Raw genomic sequence first — 22465 nt, 5'->3', positions numbered from 1 at the left:
AGTAGCCCAGTTATTCTTGACTAGTAGCCCCATTGTTCCTGAGTAGTAACCCCGTTATTCCTGACGAGTAGCCCCGTTATTCTTTACTACTAAGCCCGTTATTCCTGACTAGTAACCCCGTTATTCCTGACTAGTATCCCCGTTATTCCTGACTAGTAGCCCCATTATTCCTGACTAGTAACCCCGTTATTCCTGACTAGTAGCCCCATTATTCCTGACTGGTAAAACCGTTATTCTTTACTACTAAACCCGTTATTCCTGACTAGAACCCCCGTTATTCCTGACTAGTAGCCCCGGTATTCCTGACTAGTAACCCCGTTATCCTTGACTAGTAATCTCGTTATCCTTGACTAGTAACCCCGTTATTCTTGACTAGTAGCCCCATTATCCTTGACTAGTAACCCCGTTATTCTTGACTAGTAACCTCGTTATCCTTGACTAGTAGCACCGTTATTCCTGAGTAGTAACCCCGTTATTCCTGACTAGTAGCCCAGTTATTCTTGACTAGTAGCCCCATTGTTCCTGAGTAGTAACCCCGTTATTCCTGACTAGTAGCCCCGTTATTCTTTACTACTAAGACCGTTATTCCTGACTAGTAACCCCGTTATTCCTGACTAGTATCCCCGTTATTCCTGACTAGTAGCCCCATTATTCCTGAGTAGTAACCCCGTTATTCCTGACTAGTATCCCCGTTATTCCTGACTAGTATCCCCATTATTCCTGACTGGTAAAACCGTTATTCTTTATTTCAAGCCCGTTATTCCTGACTAGTAGCCCCATTATTCCTGACTAGTAACCTCGTTATCCTTGACTAGCAACCCAGTTATTCTTGGCGAGTAGTCCCATTATTCTTGACTAGTAACCTCGGTATCCTTAATTAGTAACCCCGTTATTCTTGACGAGTAACCCCGCTATTCTTGACTAGTAACCTCGTTATTCTTGACTAGTAACCCCGTTATTCTTTACTAGTAACCTCGTTTTCCTTAACTAGTAACCCCGTTATTCTTTACTACTAAGCCCGTTATTCTTGACTACTAAGCCCGTTATTCCTGACTAGTAGCCCCATTATTCCTGACTAGTAACCACGTTATCCTTGACTAGTAACCCCGTTATTCTTGACTAGTAACCCCGTTATTCTTGACTAGTAGCCCCGTTATTCCTGAGTAGTATCCCCGTTATTCCTGACTAGTAACCCCGTTATTCCTGACTAGTAGCCCCATTATTCCTGACTAGTAACCTCGTTATCCTTGACTAGTAACCCCATTATTCTTGAATAGTAACCTCGTTATCCTTAACTAGTAGCCCCATTATCCTTGACTAGTAACCCCGTTATTCCTGACTAGTAGCCCCGTTATTCTTTAATACTAAGCCCGTTATTCCTGACTAGTAACCCTTTTATTCCTGACTAGAAACCCCGTTACTGTTGACGAGTTTCATAGGCTTTTTTACACTTAGCACTTCGCCAACGATTAATAGAGGTCGTTCAATACCTCCTTATACTTCTAGTAACCAGTATAGGTCTATCAATAGTGAATAGGCATTCAGTTCTTTATATATCCTAATCTAAGACATTTAAAAAATAATCTGACAATTGAACCAGTTATAGGTTACTAAGAAATAACTCTACACGGAAAAAAAACATAGTATTGTTGTAGTATTTGTAAAAAATACAATTTGTAGTTTGAAGAAATGCTTAAGTCGTTTACAAATATCAAATAGCCCGAGGAGGAGATATTGTAAATTTGTAAATTGTTGGTAAATAATAATTTTGGTGAATAAACAGCTATAGTACACAAATATTAACCATGAAATATCAAAAACGTAAATAGTGGTATCGACATCATAAGGGTGTTTCTGTTTTTGAAATTATGACACTTTATAGAAAGCAATAATTGTTTGGTTGCCGTTTTTGTCACCCCGTTAACAGCTAAGGATTTTTTTTTGGAGAAGTTGTCCTGTAGAATTTGATGGTTACGTCATAGAACAGCATACGGAAGACTCGTCGCATGTAATGCACGGCAAATGGGGTAAAGATAGCTGGTACCGTAGTTGGCACATGGTGTCCATAAGTTTGAAAAATATACTCAAAAAAGATATAAACTGATGTACCCCAACAACACCTTTCATACACTTTAGAAATCCAAACGTTGAAGAAGTTTTTCAAATATAAAAAAATGTTTTTTTTTTTAAGTATATAATAAATTGAGAAAAGTAAATCTGAGAACGTAGATAAATCACTCATAAAAAACAGTCCATTGGGTTAATAATAAATTGATTAAAACACCATGTTATTGCTACATGTTTTTCATATTTGTAAGAAGATATCACTATGACATTGATTTTTACTATATATAAACGAGAAATCCGTTCTCAGTAGAGGTTTATACTGGAATATGATACATCACCAGAATGACGCGATTTCGTTCTTAGAGCAAATAAGAAGGTATGACATGTTGATTGTAATGACTGAAAATTCAATTTAATCCGTTATTTCAGTCAAACAGTCCTAAATATGATATCCGAATATAGATCACTAATGATCATGTTTACTTCCGGTGTCACCATATGTCCGTCCGTTCGTCCAAACTAGTCCAAGCCGACAATAAGGCGTCCTTGACACTGATCAACAACCAGTAGGCCAGCCCCTCCCTTCAACCTACCATTACGTGCGTATCTTACCGATAATGTTGTAATCACAAAATAAGACTATGTATCCACGCGCTCAAAGATGATGTTCCGACAGAGGAAGGAGAGCGTGGAGGGGCGGGGCCACTGTTGGCTTCAACGGTTGTACAGCTGTGACCGTGGTATAGCTACCTGACCAGTTCTTCTTTGTAGTTTTAACCGACAAAGGTTTTGTTTTTGGACAAACTTAAAATTTTCGACATGTTGTATATTCATGTTCATTTCTATAAACACTAGACCACCACGTGACGTAGAGTCGAATGTGGTGAAACCCCAAACCTGATAATTAGGTATTGTGATTTTAATAGAAGAATAATGACCTGATCATTATTTAAATGCGGTGACTTTCTGCCTTTTAATCTGGTATTACTATTTTGGGTTGCTAGGATAACATTCACTTTCGGTATATGTTTTGAAGTCAAATATTTACTCGTTTTTACTGACAAGATAATAAATGATAACGATTGCTCATAAGAGAGACGTATAACAGCATCATATCTCCCTGAACATAAAGTTGATGCCTCTCTCGCTTCAACATCAGTAGGTCAATGTGTCTAGCTAATTATGTAATTATGTCATAAATAGACACAGACTGGATATTATGACGCCAGAAAGTGCTCGAATATCTTGTCAGAGTTACTCAATACCATTAGTGTAACTCGGCCTAATTATATTAATTACTGAAGTTAATGCGATTGATTGATCGTGTTCTGTATAACAAAACCACCGTGGAGTGTCGTTCCCACGATCACCACTATTGTAAATCATTTAATTACCTAGATGACGAAAACAGAAATCAAAATATTGACCCCATCTTACCTCATATAAAAGTACCTGTAACAGGTAAAGAAGTCGTTACAGGTGTAAGATGTATTAATTAGCGGTGATGACGTGTCTTTTTTCGAGTTGATCTGACAATGTTGTCATGAGTACTCAGCCCCTAATGGGATCTGATAGGTGTACCTCTCACCTAACACGACACTCAGAATTAACCCTTAATTAAGACGGTACAATATTCGTCCAAACATTCCTTTAAAACGGTGTTAGCGACCAAAGTATTGCTCTTAGAGAAGAATTTTGGATTCCCACGCTTGGTACCGCAAACTTTCCTTGCTAATTTTGGATTCCCCCACAAGAGTACTGCAACATCCAAAACATTATGGATTTTATTACTATGAAAAATGTACTTTCAATTATTTCTTTATCTTTTGTATACATGGTAAGGGAGATCAATTTACTAAAAAGTTATGCTCACAGAAGTGGGCATATAACCCTTTCCTATCCTTCCCTCACTCCCTCACTCCTTCCTCCAAATACCCCATATAGTAAAAACCACTTTTAATGTTGAATGGTAGGGGTCATATAAGACCTTTCATTTTCTATAGATAGGTTAATGGCGTTTAGCTTCAGTTTCCTTGGAAAGTACGATATTTCAGCCTCGTGAATGCTTTTGACTGCTGAATAGAAGACCAATGCTAGATAAGATTTAGGGAAACTAACAGGTCTTTTAGGTTATATCTGTTTGGACAAATTGAGAAGAGTTTATCTCAGATATCTTTAAAAGTTTTTCACAAAAGAGTAACTTGTTTAGTAATTTCGATGGTACTGTTCTTTCCTTACCATTCCGTCTTGGGCAATTTCCGTAAAAAGTAACTTAATCGCTACCATGCCATGAAGAAGAGCGATTCTTTAAATAATTCACCAACAATGGTTGGTGATAAAACCCCATCCCCTTTCGTCTTAAAATCATCCCCTTTTGTCTTAAAACCCCATCCCCTGGGTTCACTTTACTTTTAGTTTGAATATACTCATTTCAAAACAATACAAATGGATCGGACACAACTTAAAATCGCCCTTTCCATAATACTTAGAGATATAAATACAATTAAGAAAACACATAATTTAAATTAATGTCTACATTTACACAATCGATGTTTTCTACAAAAAGTCTATCTAAATCCTACAAACCGTACACATTGGTATCCACACAAATACACCCCTTTTCCACAGTCTTTCTTTTTGGCCATTTGAGTCAACATTGTTAAGCTAAACATTTTAAACATAAACAACTTTCATTTAAACCAACCATATTAATACATTAAGACCATTTTCTAAAACTGAAACGACATCGGACATCTTTGTCAAAATCTCGGTTGGTAGACTTGATGAATTTTTTACACGTGTAAAATCCTCAGAGTTTAGTGTCAAGAGATAGTTCTTGATTACCAAATAAAAAACAAATTTAAATCACAAGGTAAATTGTTTAATCTACCAAAGAAGATATTTCTATCAATATCAAAATGACCACATTCAAAAACAAAAGTAATAAGCATTTTCCCAAATATGTTGACATGTATACCACGGGGTTTCCGCAAGGTTCACTCGGAACAAAAGTGAGTTTAAAGGGTTGAGGTTTGAAGGATATGAAAAAGCGATTTGTAGCATTTGCAAGTTCTTCAAATTGTTGTGTGATAAATATAGTTTATTTAAGCATCGAACTGCTTTCATTTAGCGTTAATGGGCATTCACAGGCTAATGAATGCAGAGCGTGAACAGTAGTATGATGGTAGTTATTTACTGTTTGTGTTATCCGACATTTTCTCCATCATTTATGAATGGAATTTAAATATCTCGTGCTTTCCGACGGCAGTCATAAGTCGATAACAGTTAGTGACAGAAAATGGTTAGTGCGTGAATAACAAAAAACAAGATCTTGACTTCGTGTCATTCCGTCAGCTTGGGGATTTTATACAGCAATGTTTCCGTCAGACTGTCGCAAGACTTGTCACGTAAGTAAATTACGTCTGAATACTAGGGTCATTTTTATATTTTATTTAATTGTGGATTTTAGTGTTTGTTATTCCTATGGATAAAATGCCGTGTTACATGACCTATGTGGTCAGTATTGTAAACTTATAACTTCCTGTGGTTATATAACAATAATATCATGTGTCAGTCCATTCGTCCAATCTAGTCCAAGCCGACAGAAAGTCGACCATGACACTGATGAACAATCCAATAAGCCCCGCCCCTCCCTCCCACCTATCTTTATTGTGTATATCCTACCAGTGTTGTTGTAATCACAATCTAATAATGTACCCACGCGCTCACAGATAAACACCCGACAGGGGAGGTTGCGCTTGGAGGGGGCGGGCCCCTGATGGGCTTCAACGGTTGTACACCTGTGTCCGGCAAATTTTTCTTTGTAGTTTTCACCGACAGAAGAAAGTTCTTAAACAAACTTGGATTTTTCGACAGGTTGTATATTCACATTTTTTCCTATAACCACTAGAACACCACGTGACGTTGTGGGTAGAATAGAACGTGTTCGATGAAACCCAGAACCTCACCATTAGGTATTTTGATTTAGAAGAGAGAAGAACGAAGTGACCATTTACTTAGACGTGGTAAGTGACTTCCTATCTGTTAATCTGGTATAAATATTTTCGGTAGCTGGAATCCATTCATCTTCAATATATACCTTTTTATCAAATCAAAAAAAAAAAAAAAATTTCCCTTTATTCCCACGAGACTGAACGAGATTTTACTAATGCAATATAGTTACGATGTATGTGTTTTACCCTTTGTAGATTTTACCAAACACAACTAACCAAAATGTAAAGCAGCAAACTAGACGTATTTGTTGCCCATTTTGAAACAATTTTCAGGGTGTGCAAACTGTAGATTCTCTAATGTGTGCTGCGATAGTTTTCTACAGTACAAAATCAATCCTTATAACAAACATATACTCCCTACCGTAGAAAAGTCTCAAATAATTATGTGGACGATTTAGCCCATAGCAATGCCAAGTTCTTTGGATCTCATTATGATCCAATGTTAGTCTGCTCATCGTTTTCAGCGGAATTACTTTACAATAAATCTTTTTTAAAAGTCAAATTAAATTATTTTCTATACTTATACTTAACTAATTCTAAACTTCGTTGGTTTCGTTTATTGATCACCATATTCAAACGTTTGTAGTCTTTGTTATATAGAAAAGGGAGACAATCGCTGACATGTTAATTTTCTTGCAAGTGTCGAATCCAAATTGACCGAGAAAAATATTTTTCTGGTCTGATAGATGATACTCGCATTTACAGTTGAAAAGATAATGAAGTACTTCTGATAACATACTGTATGTATTCTAAAAAGAGAGAATCAGAGACTTAAATTGTTTGTGGATGGAATATGAGTACTTGTCTGATTTACTCATTATCATTAGTGTGCTTAACGTTAGTTTTAGTAATTACTACATTTAATGTTAAAGTCGGAATTTGTTCCCACGATCACTGTTATTGATAAATACTATATTATACAAAAAGAGAAGAATGACAATCATAATATTGACTTTACTGGCCCCGACCTTACCTCCTGTAAAAGTACCTGTAACATGTATAGAAGTCGTTACAGGTGAAAGACGTATTAATTAGCGGTGATAACGTGTCTATTTTCGAGTTGACCTGACAATGTTGTCATGAGTACTCGGCCCCTAATGGGATCTGATAGGTAAATCTCTCACCTCATACGACACCTTAATCAAGACGGGAAGATAGGTACAATATCCGTCTAAACATTCCTATACAAACGGAGTTAGGTAACAAAGCATTGCTCTCGAACTATCTTGGATTCCCACGCTGGAGTACCGCAAACTTTCCTGGGTAACAGAAGGATTATAATTTATTTATGTATTGGTCCATATTTTCACTATTGTTACGAAAAAATACATAGTATTTTATACATTTTTTTACTTAATTGAGGATTAAACACAAGACAATGCTCTTTAGTCAATAAGATATTACTGCAATCTACTCCTCTCCTGCCCCACCTCCCTCTTTCCCCACCCCACCCCCCTCCTCCACCAGCTGAATATTTTTATCCATCACGGATCAAAACATACTTTTAACCTCTTGAATATGGATTCATAGCCACACGAATCTATGTAATTGAGATCGATTTATCTTGGTTTTGGTCTTTGCTGCTGAGTTATAATATTGTTTCATTTTTTACGTATATGGGTCATGAGAAGGGGTATGACTCTCAGTTAACTTAACAGTAATCCTCACAACTAATTGCGTTTTGCACATTCCTAGTAGAATAGAATTTTTCTTCTTTCTTGTCATTTGCCCATACCATTAACAAATGACAACTTCCAAAACTCAAATTGCGTCCTATTCTGATTTCATTCATTAGGCCACTACAGAAGACCAAGGTGAAAGTGCATTTGAGATAGGTCCATTCATTGTCAGTTGGTTTTATTTTTGTAATGTAATTTATTATTGTTTTATATTTATTTCCGGAAAATGTGTCGGTTAGTTGTTGGGAAAAATAAAGATGTCAGAAGCTTAAGGTTACTTTTACATCAGAAGATTTAGAAATCACAACCAAACAGACAACAGAAGAAACGATAACTTCTATCTTCAAAATGAAAGAGTAAACCAGATTTATGGGCTAAAATCTTGCAGAAAAACACTTAAATTTTTAAAGCATTCCTCTTTTTCTACACCAGATATCTGTTCTGACTTGTGTCTCAATTTGTTTTTATTTTAAGAAACTGTACAGCTTAATACCCAGAATAGAGAGATATAAGTAATCAATGCTTAGAAACAGCATTCCCTACACTGACTCTTTAACGGGGCCTCCTTTGCTGTTAATCAGTCCTTTGTTAATTTTCAAAGTTCATAATCGGTCACTTGGCACAATTTTCGGAAGAGTTATTTCCCTTAGTGTTTTTGGCAACAATTTTGTTCAAAACTGAATTGTATTCGGTACATATGTAACAAAGAAATAATGAATAAGCATAATTGAAGACGTCAAAAACAAGTAGTATGTACTTATTTGTCTCCTTAAACTGGTGACGGGACGGCACTGTTATGAGGAAAAGGAACTGCAGAAAAACTCGGGAGAAGAGAGAGACGTGGCATAATCTTAAAATCTTTTCGGATATCGTTTCCGTGTTAGAGCTACGTATTTGGGAAGTAGAATTATAAAACTTTAGCTAAAACTTTGACTTGGAAGCCGAAAAACTCGTTATTTAAGGTAGTGTTAACCCATACCTCAGTTTGCATCTTATCTGTCTGGATGACGTTTTGAAGCAGCGTCTCGAACTTCCTCAAAACCTTTTCAACGACATCTGTGTAAATCGTCTCTAATGAATTAATTAATTGCTGGTATTATCATAAGGACATTTTAGATAATTCTCAAAATGTCAGCTTGGAAATTTCGTGTATGCACCAGGATGTTTTGTCTGACTGTCGCGACACATGTCTGTGGCTAGTTTTGGCTGAAAGGTTCAGTCATATATATGTATTCAATTTGATGATATATCTTTAAGCCTCCGTGTTAGGTATGGATATTATGAATTGTACCATAATCAATGTAATCAGTATTAAAAAATATAACTTCCTGTAGTTATATGACAATTATACTCTGTGACATCAGTCCATTCGTCCAATCTAGTCCAAGCCGACAGAAAGTCGTCCTTGACACGGATCAACAATCCAGTCAGCCCCTCCCATCTCTCCCACCTACCGGTATTGTATATAACCTACCCGGGGTGTTGTAATCACAAACTATTAATGTACCCACGCGCCCTGGGCTGATCTCCTGGCGGAGGAGTGAGCGCGTGGAGGGGGCGGGACACATACTGGCTTCAATGGTTGTCCACCTGTGTCCACCTGTGTCCATGTTGTATCTACATGGCCAATTCTCTTTGTAGTGTTGCCGGCTGACGGAAGGTTTCGGAAAAAGTTCCTCACTATTTCGACAGGTTGTATATTTATCAACTGTTATTGTATGTACATCGGGAATACCAAAGCTTAGGTTAGGTCACCAATGTAAATATAGGCTTCCCACTAACCCAATCGTTAGATAGAACCCCAACAGTAAGGATAGAGCTGCATGCTGGTAAGTTTATTTATTTATTTATTTAATTATTTATTATAGACATGAACCAATCGTGCGAAAATGTATTGAAATTATTCACTTGTGGGAAATATTCAAGGTAATGGATAGCTTACTTTAGACATCGCGTCTTTATATCTTAATGGAAATCTTCCTTTTTTCTGATTAATATCATTTGTTTAACAAAGGAATTGCTTTTCATTAATTCATCGATATTTCTGTCTTTCCATCGTTATACGTGATTGAAACCTTAACATAAGGATTTCGATGTTTTTCTATACAATTTAATGCTTTTTCAAGTGTCATCACTTGACAATATTTTAAAAAAATTATGTTTCCTTTTTGCAATAATGGACTCGATGGAATTGATACTGTGTGACTCCCTAGTATGGTAGTTATACTGTTAATTTTGTCTTCCTTGTCACTCTCCCCACCAACATTAATGACAAATCAGCTCCGTATTTGATAACCATGAAAAGCTCGATTTCTGAATCTGTCTGACCATTTATGATAGAGTTATTGCCCTTTGTTTATTATTCATTTACTTATCATATCTATCTATTTTTTATATACTCATAAAAATGATACGAATTGTTCGACAGGTTAGATTGAAGAACATGAGACGATTCTAAATTTTGTCTTAATCACAAAGTAAACGTTTCTTGGAGTTTTTGTAAAAGCAATGTGGGATCTTACGGGCGTACCGATAAACTCCGTTATTTATCTAGAATATTTGTATAGTCAAAATAGTTGGTTAACATATATTTAATAACAAAATAAAACTGGTGTTAAAGAGAATGGCCGTAACGTCGCATGATTTAATTAATAGTAAAAGAAAGAAGGGATACAGGTCGAAGCAGGAACGTTATTTTAAGGGAGATAACTCTTGTAGAATATAACACACAGTCTCTCACACTGGCGTGAATAGGAAAATATATTTGCCTTTCTCTTGCCACAATTCGAACCATAAAACCATAAATTTTGATTCCTGAACATTATTGATTGTGTAACTACAGCTTTAAATCCTATTTTTTCAGTTTTAATCCTGTTTTCTTTTTCTTGGACTATTCCAATAAAGGAAAGGAATGGGGGAGGGGGTGGGGGGAGGGGGGCGTTGATCTGTCTCTGACCCTGATTCTTTCCACACAAGAACTCCATATATAACATCAACCCTTTTAGACACTTACTGAAGGACTTACATTTTCGATCCCCTTGGCTGATGAAATGATGAGAGGAAGAAATATCAAGATAAAATTGTAGATTTGTCTGATGTCGTCAATGGTCAAATTATAAAATAATTCTTATTCAGAGTCACAATCATTTTCTAGATATTTTGTCTTGCATATCTTGCGTTTGATTCAATGTTAAACTTGCTTCTCGAATACAAATTTCAATGCTTTCATATGTAAACTGGGAAATAAACCAAAGTATTGCTATTCTCTATCGAAAACCATATATCCATGTTTCAACTTCTAGAAATAGCGAGTTATCTCCCCTCATTATGTAATGATAACATTATAGTCATCTCTCCATTACTACCATAAATCAACTCAAACAAGCACATATATATTTGCCGAACTAGCGTAACATTGCCGTCTCCTGAAAGACTGTTATAGAAAACGTAACACCGTTATTTATAAATACATGAATAGGCGAGAACAAAATGGGCTTTTCGAGACATGTTACACAGGAAACACGACTATGCTAGAGTGAAATATTCACTGCGATTAAGTATGAATATTGAATTCATTAAGCTTATTAGACTCTGCATAAACGTCTCTTTCTCCGTTGAGGCTTATCGCAGCAATTTCTCCTAGACTGGTTTCAATAAAATTTAAGAACGTCTGAACGTTTTTTCAAATCTTGGCATTTCCCCCCTCCTTTAAGGCAAGCCTTTGTCCCGAAATTTCCATTTAAAACATAAGGCATATTTCAGCTTTTATTATCGAAAATGCCATCTAACATTTCTCATTTCCCTACCAAGTAACTCTAAATATAAAGATACGAAATAACAATGACAGTTGGTGGAAAAAAGTAGTATGAAATTAATATTTCATCCATACTGTAGGCTAAAGATGACATTTCTGAATTAATTTTTCCTCAAAGGTGGATGGATAAATTGAACTGACGTTTGATACGTGGCTGTACTATCAGAAGATACATAAAACAAATCGTAACTGCTGTTCACGCTGCATCTGTATTTATTTATTGATTTATTTTGTTATAATCTTATTTATCAAGGAGATATACAACAGGTATAAATGGTTGTCCAGAAGACCCCTTCCCAAATTTGTGTATCAACTACTACCCATTCTTTACCTGTAAATTTACCAGTCAATCTACTTGTACATTTGTAGTTGTTTATAAAATATAGGCATCTTATTATTGAAGAATCAGATATAGTGTTTCCCAAAACATTATATGCGGGACTTATGAACGCTTGTTGCCATATTTCGCCCAATTATGATAACGTCCATTGATAAAACCATTTTGGTAATCCTGGAGGACCGATCGGAATATTTACTGAATCTTTGTGACTACTCACATAAATGCAAAAATATTAATCAATATGTTTTTGAAAAAATCATCATGCTTTGTAGTATTATATATCAATTCATCAGAGTTGAGGAATTTAATACGGGTTAATTGAAAAAAGGAAATCCTACATTGAAAGTTAATAAACCATAAAGTTATAAACTTAAGCCGAAGAAGCCAACTTTACAACGGATCTCTAAAGACAAAATGACTTCAGATTGATAAAAATATATAATGTCAAATTTCCCCAAAACTCACTATATGGCAAGTAAGACTTTACTTCTGGTCTTCTAGTTCTATGTGGGTAAGAAAAGTGTGAGATCAGACGAGTGAAACGAAGGGAGGTAACTCTGGGAAATTGAAAACAATCTTTATACATGTATACATTTGATAGACACATACTCTGTTAAAACATGTTAAAACATTAACAATCCCTCTTCAACAATCCCCTCGACCCCATGTAAAACAAAAATACAAATTGTGTACGAGATATCTCTTGAACCCTTAGACAGTTTTCATCACTGATCAAGGTAAAATTAAAAGATCATCCTTCATGGACCACTTTTGAAATAAAAAGCTTGTGTACAAGAACTCATTAACTAAGTGTTAGTTCATATTCACGCCATAGCGACACACTATCAACTGCTGTTAAAGGTCACTGTTGATCACTTTTGAAATAAAAAATGTTTTTTAACAAGATATCATATGAACCCATTAATCAAAAAGTCATTATGAAATGTTTTACGTTCCTGAAAGCGTATAAAAGTTCAATGGAAAAAAATTTGCTCGGTTTCTTCTGCCTGTTGACAATACATACGTATGTAGTTTAAACAGATTATGGGTTGGATAGTTGTAACACATCTCTATATGGTCAGGCTATACTTGATAGCAATAATTGTTTCCATCCCTTAATGATCGAAATAGAGTCGCGCTTCTGGAGTTATTTGTAAAAATTAAAGAAACTATTCCTAAGCGTACGGTCATATTTCAACATTGCCGATGAACTCTTCGTCGGACAAGATATATCAGAGCGACATGAATGTCACCTCTGCCAACCAAGAGAAATTTGGAATGTTTTAAGCGTTATTAGCTTTGTTAAGAGGTGTACTCGTGACTCACGAAGTAAAACTCAAGCCCTACTTGCATAATATATGTTGAACGAATCTGAAATGAAAGTGTCAGCAGAGTTTTAAAATCTCCATTGGAATTATGCAAGGCTCTCTATTGGTTTGTTCTCCTTGTTTTCTTTTTAGCTTGAAAAAGCAATAATGCATATTATCATTGAAAACTGCATGCCAAATAACTGAGTTTTTTTTATCTGTTACTGAGCGTAAACGACATTGTAGACAAATGACAGATACGGGTAATACTATTTGTCCCGACAACGAAATGAAGTGATAAGCTGTTGATATATTCAACTTTAGAATAATATATGCAAAATATTCCATTGTCATGCAAAAACGCATTGCATTCACTTCAGTATTTGTAATACCGTAAACAAAGATCGACTATGGCAGCTGAGGTTTTACCAGCATGCACCGCCGCGTCGGTTTCGTTTTTAACTTTCGTTTCCTCGGGTGTGTAGAAGACCGAATGATATGTTTTATCTAATCAGTGTTCTTCTCGTGTACCCCAAGGATAAACAACTGCAAACTAGCTAAACGAGAAGCTTGTGCCCGTTAGGGATGCTTAGAACACTGCGCGTGGTCCTAAAATCAACTTATCGGACATATCTACAAGTAACTCTCCAGGCTCCGGCCAGTGATACCAACCCGTTTGACCACTTGTACAGTTTGACATGCAGTGTGCATACATGTTGTGCTAGGATGAAGTGTATAATCAATGTGTTTTGAAATATAGTAATAGGTAAAATACGATACCATTAAGTTGATCTTGGGAGGAAAAATTGCGCATTTGTCTTATTAACAGATATGTAACTATTGTAATGAGTACCCCAAATTCTCTTCACTACCTTACGTCATCACATCAAACTCTGTAGCTTACGAGACCCCCACCCCCACTTTCCACAACACTTTTGTAGCAACTTTAAATGATATACCCCTCTTCCCACAACACACCTCATATTCTTATGTAGTAACTGTAATTGATGTGTCTCTATCTCCTAACCCCCTCCCCCATTCCCCCACTCCCCCACTCCCCACCACTTTCCTATAGAACACCTCATGTTCTTATTTAGTTACTGAGTTAGTATCTGATGTGCCCCTAACCCAAACCCCCTTCCCACATCACACATCATAGTCTTATGTAGTAACTATATCTGATGTGCCCCTATCCCTAACCCCCTCCTACATCACACGTCATGATAAATGATGTGCCACCATCCCAAACCTCACCCCCTTCCTACATCACACCTCGTGATGTTATGTTACTATGAATGATGTGTCCCCCTCTCCCTACACCACACTTCATTATCATAATTAAGAAACAACATAACTAATGCGATGTCCGTTACCGCCTATACTTCGTGATTGTGCAAAGTAACAAAAACACATGTGTCGCCCTGGTCCATGATGGTAGGAGGCGAATATTGTTGAGTCTAGTCTGTAAAACAAACAGTTTTATCTGTGTCCTCTTCGCAGCAATATAATCTTTCTTCTCCCACCGCTAAAAATAAACCCCTGTTTGTTCTTGCTTTTCTACCAGTTTTATTCCTATCAGTTTGTAATGTAAAAAAACACATTCAGATGCACGTGCTCTGATGGTTGGTCCTAACATCTGTACTTATTACATGAAGAAAATAGTTAACAAGCAAAAATATATGTTTTGATAGATTTTTTATAAAATATTTTATTAAGCTACAAATATCATACTGATATTTTGGTAGACAAATTCAGATGACTACATCGTAATAATAAGCCAGTATGAAGAACTGATGTTTCATCTAAAATGTTCAAACGTATTACATTGTATCTAAACTAAAATTTTCACTACTCTGTACAGTAAACATCATTTCACTTAAAATGTATTATTGACGATGCACCACAGGGATTGGGCACAAGTTCTTGACATAAAAAACGGGAAATTTCTGCATTCATTTTTAGTACGTGTTTTCATTTCGTTATATCAGTATTCTATATTGTATTGAATATTTTCAAAATGTACTCAAGCCTCCGACTTACCAATTAACATCAGTAACCATGACATCAAATTCTTTCCTATCCGACGTAATTCTTGTATATAATAGTACCTGGGTGCCTGTGATACTTGTTTCCCCGGTATTCACTTACATGATTAATTAATCATATATATCTGTTAGTGTTCTGATAAAGTTAGCAGACATTAGTGTCAAATTATATATTAATGTTGTGATTTTTACACTTGGTACAAAATTAATGTGATATGATTCAACATAGATGTGCTCGTAGCTAAAACAAACACGTCTATATTCAATGTGACAGAAGCGAAGAGGCAATCTATTAATACATTATCAATGATAAATTCCAATTAAAAACATTAATTATATAATATTGAGGTGCTCTGAGGGTTACTTCACATCGGTGGGTCGAGTACTAGTGTGAAATACCCCATCGGAGGCCTCCGATCATGAATGAGAGACTCACATATCACATGTGACTTGTATCAGGGAATTGTGAAATTAGCACTTAAAACAATAGCCTTTCCGCTATCTACACTTGTATCTTCCTCAGTAGACAATGGATACAGGTGAGACATGCCCTGCCCAGGTGAGAATTATACAGGTAATGTTTGGTTAGAGGAGTATACTACCGATATGTCAAATTAATAATTAAATGTGATTTTAAGAATTAATTGAAATTAAAGAGAGATACTCTTAAGGCCGTCTACTGATGTATATAAAGCCAAGGTTCGGTAGTTAGGTCCATCAGTGTACATCTAACTTCCTTCGAGTAACAACACTACTGATATAACATATAACTGCGGCATATAGAGAAAAAGGACATTTACTGATTACTGAGGTGAGAATTAGTGAATATAGAATCTACATATAATTTTAGGTTGTTTGTAATTCTCAGAATTTAAAGTCAACATCACTTTAATTGTTACATTACATATGTAATATCTATAATTGCAAGAATTTTGGATGTTGTCTTGTTGGAACATCAATGAACCGTTATTGAATGAATTTTCCAATCATTCTAAAATTTCAATAAATCTGTATGATTTTAACATTTACTTGTTCGATTTTTTAAAATTTCATTAACGCTTTTGTGTTTGATTTGAGTAAAAATTGTATTATTGCTAAAAACAAGTAACTTATTTATATGTATATACAACAAAGTTCTGGGTCAGATTATATCTAGATTGATTTTTCTCTTAGTTATTACATTTTTGTTTAAGTAAAACTTTATTACGTTTGTCTTAACAGTTTTGTATTTGGAATATTTTCTATATGTGGTTTTATTTATTGATACATGTCATTGTGCTATTCTTTAATGTAAATTGCGTGTCTCTCGATATCATCATTATCCTTGTAAAACTCTTTCTTTAAAAAGCCTATAAATATAACTTAAGTGACCTAGTCATACGACCCCGTTCTCTGACCTGTCATGTCCACGTCCGGACAGTCGTAAATCTTGGCCCTAAGTATCGCCGTTGTACAGTGTAACACTGGTAGGTACAACTATTTGGACAACTTCGGACACGTTGACCCTCTAGGGTCAAGTCATTGTCCACCCTATTACACATTGAACATGTCACTAAAACAGGTTGTAGTCAGTATTGTGGACCATGTGGTCACTACTGGGCACAATATTGGACAAAGTTGGGTATAAAGCAATTCAACTGACCACTAGGTGCATTTTGATCTCGACAGACCAAACAGTTGACAACGGCACCAGCTTGTAACAAGTGCGTTCAACTTGAAATCACGTAAAGTCGCATAGCATCTTAAAATATTTACTAAGATATTTTGCTAACGATATTATTACAAGTTTTTAAAAATGTTTTGTATTATCATTTCAGAAAGATGAATTTCTTGGCACTTAGTAAGATGGATAATGCGGACTCAAGTTTTGAGGTAAGTTTTAACACGTTCGTGAAATGGAATGGAAATCAGTGACGTGATGATATATATATATAATATACAACAATGTTATATTTATCACAGAGATTCACACTGAATTAATAACTATGTATTTATGTATTTTAATATCATTATACTTCTATTTATATAGTTCAGCCCCCTTGGCCTGTTGAAATTCGACGATGATGAGCCTATGGAGTTGTGTGACGTCATGACTCCCCCAGGGAAGGTCGCGCACCCTCCACCCGTACAGGATGAGGATTCAGGACTTGGCATGGAGTTTGTAAGTAAAGATAGTACCAGAGAACAAATAACCATCCGTCTTTAGTACCTCTCTACGAAAGGAGGTATGATTGATAGCTTGCACCCTTAATAGATTAGCGATGCTAACATCATGTATCATTTAACGAATTTATAAGTGTAGTGATTAAAAACCCTAAGAGGATTGATGATAATATGTAAACCACAACAGATTTGTTTAAAATACTAACTCCAATGTTTGTTGTTTATAGGACGCATGTATCGAGACTGAGAACGAGCCAGCCAATAACTTATTCCAGACACCCAAGGTCAAGGACGTAAGTACCGAATTGTCAAGGTTTTGATAAGGTTAATATACATATAAAACACTTTTCTATTTGGACAATTTTTTTTATTGATTTATTGGCTAATAATTTGTAATAAAAACCTTTATTTTGAGAGTTCCTCACAGCTATTTATTTTTCTGTTGCCAGATATCGCAGTCCTTCAGTATCCGACGAACCCTATTCCAGAGGTCCAAGTGTCTCCATGACGATGGTTCTATCTCCAAGCGACCACGATTAGACGTGTCACGTGATCAGGACAAGCCAAAGAAACCTCTAACGAAGTCTCTTTCATTTGGGGTATGTCTTAATTATATCAAATTCCTTACAATAAATATTGGCATACGCGTTTACAAATAAAGCGGAGGGTGACAGTTTATATAATGTCTCACTCGAGTTCTATTTTTTTGTTTGTAAAAACCGCAAAGTCCATCTATATCCCAAATGTATGTTTATCTCCTTAATTCTTTATCAAATTCCCTTTTTGACAATAACCTCGTGTTCTTCCAGGCTCAACCTCTCAAAAGCCGTGACGTCATATCCGCTGTGGAGCGATTGGTAGAAGAAGACGACCTGATCGGAAACGGAACTCAGAACTTTTGTCTACCCACAATTCCCGGCAAGCACTCGGATCTGAAGAGCATCACAACGGAAACAGTAAGTATTGTGTACAGAAAGTAATACCGAAGGATGCATATGAAGATTAATTATGCACGCTGAAGTCTATCTTCGTATCGCAGCTACTTGTGTCAGACATTTCTGTTACTGCCCCTGTTGCATACAGTTTTCTTGGTGTTCGCTTGCTAGTGCCATGCTTCTTTTTTTATAATCAATCTTTGCCACTTTTCTTTTATTGCAACTTCATGTCAACACATCTTTGGGTGCAGATACGTCATCATGGATTCGCACTTATTTTATACTTATGTTCCTGTTTATTTCCAGATGTCTGATGTTTTAGCGGGAAAGTACAACGAATCCATCAACAGTTTTCGGGTGATTGACTGTCGCTACCCATACGAGTATGAAGGAGGACACATCAAGGTAAGTCTATTGTTAGTTATTTTTTGTAGTACTAGTGCACTATCTCGTAAACAATTAAGTTGATTGCCGTTAATGGAGTAATTCTATACATTAACAAAATTATATTGTTATTATGTATCGTAAAGCAGAAGGTTATGGTGCAAATACGGAAACGCAACTTCATTTTTTGATTGAAACATTAGAAACTTTCAAAGTTGTTTTGTTTGGTGATTGCAGAATGCAGAGAATCGATATACACGTGACCAGATTATGGAGCTCCTGAAGGACAGGGAGGTAGCCCGCGGTGACCGTCACGATATTCTCATCTTTCACTGCGAATTTTCGTCCGAGCGAGGTCCAAAAATGTAAGTTATCACGTGTTTACAACAACAGATATACATTTTATTCTTTTGCAACTTGATTTGAGATTAAAAAAAAAGATAACATTGCAACTGCCGAACTGATATTTTTTCGATGTATCCTCTGTAAAATTGTTAAAATTGTGCTAATGCTCTCATCTTCTTATAGGTGCAGATTCCTCCGAAACAAAGACAGAGAAATGAACACCGACAACTATCCATTGCTAAACTACCCGGAAGTTTATCTCTTGCATGATGGTTACAAAGCCTTCTACGAAACTAAACAGGTATGTAAACATGAATTTTTCATTTAAGTTCAGTTTAGTGACAAATCGGCAAAGATTATTGTTGGCATATGTGGTTTTGATTTATGAACCTTCGTTTGAATGTGAATCAAGACATGAGCATATCAGTATGATAAACCTTTTGTTTATTTGATATTATGTGCTGACTTTCTCGGAATTCTATAAACCGGAAGTAGTGTTGGGAACCATATAACATACATTTTCTATAAAGTTCAATTAATTCAAAATAGATGTAAAGATTATGATATATTTCATATTGTGTTTTTCTTCTAATTTTTAGGAACTCTGTGAACCTATGGCCTACAAACCCATGCTTGACAGAAACCACACAGACGATTTACGTCACTTCCGCTCGAAGTCAAAGTCTTGGTGTGCAGGACAGAAGAAAAGATCGAGTCGCCTGATGTTTTAGAAAGAAACTCCGCTAGATACTGGATCATTACTTAACAGAATTGACTTTTCCGGGATGATAAGTGAACAAATTTCCTTTATATTCAGTGTTGTTTAACACTTGACCCAATAGTCAAATAGGGACACGAATCGGAGGCCTGACTAGAATTATTTGTTAAGGATCACGATATTCCCAATGACGTTTTCATGAACAAAGTGCTATTACATGTCTGTGTGTGGTGTAAATATTGTTTGACGAAGTATTTATTAATATATGAAACTGGAAGGTGTAATATATACATATGTGTTTGATTGTGGGGAAAGAAGACAACAATTTGAAATGATTTTAAATGCATTTGATGAATATTTTTTTAATAAGATTCCATCCTTGCTGAATCTTCACATCAAAATACGGATTATATTCTATTTATGATTATAATTTTCTCTGATTTTGATATAAAAATACCAAATTACTGTGTGTTATTTTTTATTTTTCTTCGCAACAAGATAATCAAAAGTTTCCAATGCAGTGACAAATGAGCTAAAATACGCTAGCATATAACAATACATTTGGTCCAATATTTAGATGTGTGTTATTCTACTATTGATGCTGTTTTACAACTTAAATTAGAAGATATTTCGATTTTATCAACTATCTCTTCCTCTATTCTTGTTTTCTTCAAAATATTTCTTATGCCGTTACAGTATTGTACTAACACGTGTGAATACAGAATACAGTGATTCATGTATAATATATATGTATAGAAGTATGTACATAATATATTATGTATACTAGTATATCATTTATATTACAATGTATTTATAGTGTTAACATGTGTAAAAATGAAATCAATTTTAGCAAAATCAAAGTAGAAGAAAGTGGATTGAGGGAATATAAACAGACGGAATGAGAGAACGGACAAAAAAGATTGTGAAACGGAGAAGTGGGGTAGACAGAATGTCTAATGCAAAAAATCAGAATATGAACAATGGGGAGAGAGAGAGAAAGAAAGAGAGAGTTGAATTCAGAACTAAAAAAGGAAAGAAATATATATAAATGTACGCGAAATACTCGTATTTATTTCCGAACTTTTTCTTCCTTGTCTGTCGATCCTTACTGAATGATGTGTTATGAAAATAAATGTTTAAATATAGTCTTGTCTTGTTTACATTTTCTGTGTTGGGAGCTTCAAAACTCTACCTATACTAAACTAGAGGTCACCGCCAGTAATAAGGAGTCGTGGATTGTAGATGAATTTTTATGGTACGAAATTTGATTTTTTTTGACAATGCAGATTAATACGATACTGACACGATTGTAGAAATGAATTAAAATCTTTGTTTTACACATGCGAAATTCAAGTCAGAAGTTATATCTTTCACTACCAACACAATCGTCTGTAAATGATAGTCTGGGTTTATTCTCATAAACAACGTTGAACATGGTGGGCCTGCCTATTGTGAATTAATCGTCACGTTAATTTCGGTGATAGATTTAGCCAATTATGTTCGTGTTGTAGGACATGATTTAATCATATATATAAAATTTGGATTTATTTAGTCATTCTCAATGATACGTACTTTCGTCTGATGTCATTTTTCTTATGAAAAAAAAACTTCTATAAAAATCTATAAAGGATTTGTCGATATTAGTGACCATAGTATAACAGTCTAGTTGAGTTATTAAGAAAATTGGTAGCGCCTCAAACCACCCAATAGATAGCATAGCACGCGGTTGATAGAGTCTGTAAAGTGCATAAAGTGATCTACTTGTACGGCTGTCGGCTGGGACTTTTATCACAGCTCGGAATGAGAATCTCCGATCCTTTGTTTGGCCAAATGTCTTTACAGACAAGCTTTTGTGTGAAAAGGAGCAATATACTAAAAGTCTTAGATAATTCAAACAAATAAAGGAAAATAGACTAGTAGTTTTCACACGCATATTGCCAAGGACTTGTTGAAATACTATTTTAACCAATCAATATAGGAGTATACCTAATTGCCGAATTAAAGCCAATGAAGTTTCGACGCTTTCCGTAAACAAGAAATGCGTGGTCTCATATGAAAGGTGGCGAAGGGTAGCATATATTTTGATGCACTTGCAATATTTGTCTTAATTCAATTATGTTTGAATGTTAATGAAATTTTCTTTTTGAAAAAAATGAATAAGCGACTTGAGTGATGCCACGAAACAGGTAATTCCGAATGGTATCTATAAATAAATAAAATATAGAAAAAAAAACATAAATAAAATACTAACATAATCATGATCCAAACTCAAATTCAATAAAACTTGGAGAAAATATGAACAAACGAAAGATTTACACGGAGACTCATCAAAAAGTACAACGAGAATAAGACCAGTTGTTCGGGAAGAGTAAGTGTCTTCTTCTTTATCGACGACATCCGGCATATAAATCTGGCCAATCCAATTAAGTAATGTTAGGTTGTCAAATTAGAACATGATATACAACAACAAATCCAACAAGCAAATTAACAAACATCAAACTTATCGAATTTCATATCGCACAAAGATTATGACCGACCGTAAAAGTATTTTTTCATGAAACTCCATCTTTTGAATTCCTGTGTTTCGAGTTTGTCTGTACGTTGACGACTTCTTCCACGAAATTCGTGAAAGTTATTTCTTCTTGATCAAATGGC

At 35.4% G+C, this 22465-nt stretch overlaps 1 pseudogene; it reads left to right on the top strand.

Moving 5' to 3' along the window:
- Positions 1–16848: 16848 nt before the first annotated feature.
- Positions 16849–19823, top strand: LOC132555180 (M-phase inducer phosphatase-like; annotated as a pseudogene).
- The last annotated feature ends 2642 nt before the right edge of the window (positions 19824–22465 follow it).

Source organism: Ylistrum balloti, unplaced genomic scaffold (assembly GCF_031769215.1).
Source record: "Ylistrum balloti isolate Yb309-2 unplaced genomic scaffold, AGI_CSIRO_Ybal_v1 Utg370458, whole genome shotgun sequence".
NCBI classification, from domain to species: domain Eukaryota; kingdom Metazoa; phylum Mollusca; class Bivalvia; order Pectinida; family Pectinidae; genus Ylistrum; species Ylistrum balloti.
Note: the sequence above shows the minus strand (reverse complement) of the source record. Positions and strands in the feature narration are given on the sequence as shown.